Source organism: Engraulis encrasicolus, chromosome 4 (genome assembly GCF_034702125.1).
Source record: "Engraulis encrasicolus isolate BLACKSEA-1 chromosome 4, IST_EnEncr_1.0, whole genome shotgun sequence".
Taxonomy (NCBI): domain Eukaryota; kingdom Metazoa; phylum Chordata; class Actinopteri; order Clupeiformes; family Engraulidae; genus Engraulis; species Engraulis encrasicolus.
Genome location: NC_085860.1, coordinates 14,176,422 through 14,178,222, shown reverse-complemented (window position 1 = coordinate 14,178,222; position 1,801 = coordinate 14,176,422).

Sequence of the window (1,801 nt, the reverse complement as noted above, 5' to 3'; positions counted from 1 at the left end):
CACACAGCTGGAACTTTCCAAAGCAAAAGTGGGGTCACGGCCCGAGACGCAGTCATTTAGCTGCAGGGAGAAGACTGAGACATCAGAACAGGCCCGTGCACACACACACACACCCCAACCCCACTGCTCACAACATGCTTGGAGTGTGTGTGTGTGTGTGTGTGTGTGTGTGTGTGTGTGTGTGTGTGTGTGTGTGTGTGTGTGTGTGTGTGTGTGTGTGTGTCTTTGTGACTTTGTGTGTGTGTGGGCATGTGTGCGTATGTGTGCGTGTCTGTGTCTATGTGACTGTCTGTGTGTGTGTGTGTGTCTGTGTGTGTCTTTGAGTCTGTATCTGTGTGTTTGTCTGTGTGTGCAAGTGTGCATGGCGTGCACACTCACTCACATTAGGCTTTGGTTCCCAGTCAGTCACAGGGAAGGGCACGCACGCACAGGCACCCAGCTTGACCACGGAGTGGAGATGAGAGTAGCAGACATGATTAGCAACCTGAGCTGTCATTGCTAAAGCCCTGTGCTGTGCCGATCTGAAACCCATGTGTGCACAGATAGCTTCTGAGATGCTATGGCCATCTACAGTAGAACTCAGCTGTGGCATACAGTGGACTATGCCTGCTGTGTTCATACCATAAATGTGACATTATCACCAAATTGACAACAGGCATTTTCATGGAGACAACCAGGGAAGCCGACAGGGGGGAACAAAGAGGTCCGTTGTACCTGGGCCCAGAGGGATGTGGGGGCCCAGAATTGGGTTCTCATAAATCCGTGTATGTATTGGCTCGGAGTTGGGTGCCCTTTTAGTTGATTTTTGTCCCGGGCCTGGTCAAAGCTGTAAACGGCCCTGGTGACCACCAAGGGTGTCTAATCACGACCAGCGAAACAGATGCCTCCGTGCAGGGGTGCATCTCTGTAAGCATTATACAGATCATTCAGTTGTGATGAAGCTGTATGATTGCACACAACAATGGAAATGTGTCTGTCTTTAATTATTAGTCATTTGTCATTGCTAATTCACATAAAATTGCACATAAAAGTCTCCCTTGCATGTCACCACCATATCGTGCACAGCACACACACTGCACCTTCCAACAACCGACTGCTCTTCCATCTAACATCTTAAGTTCAAATCCTTATGTTCAGATGATCGTCCATAATTCATGCAAAGCGATGATTTATTCACATGGCTGCGAGTCTGGCACAAACATGTTTCGACAGTGTCTTTTCATCCATTAAGGCAGCACAGAGCAGAGCAGAGCAGACCCTGCTGCTGAACTAGAGGTCAGCGCTCTTGTGTTTTTTTTCGTTTTTTCCTTTCTTCTGCCTGACTCTGTCTCTGTCTTCCCAGAGGCACTCATGGCACAGTGGGTCTCTCTCTCCCCTCTCTCTCTCTCTCTCTCTCTCTCTCTCTCTCTCTCTCTCTCTCTCCCTTTCTTTCTTTCTTTCTTTCTGTCTTCCCCTCTCTCTCTCTCTCTCTCTCTCTCTCTCTCTCTCTCTCTCTCTCTCTCTCTCTTTGCCTGAGCTGACCCTGGACTAGCTATGCAGATCCATGTCATGGATGGAATGAGATGTTATTTCAGTGTGCGCCTCCTCATCCTTCTGTCTCGTCTTGTCAGTGGAGGATGTTGAAAAACAATTGCAAACAGCTCTGGTCCATCAGTGACATGTGGTTGGAGCTTTTTGTGTGGTGTTTTTTTGTAATATTTTGTACAGCCTTTTGCATAAATATAAGTCTTGGCAAAGTATTTATGGATTGCATACATGCTTGCAGAGCCACAAACAGCTTTAGCCGGACCTTGGACAAAGT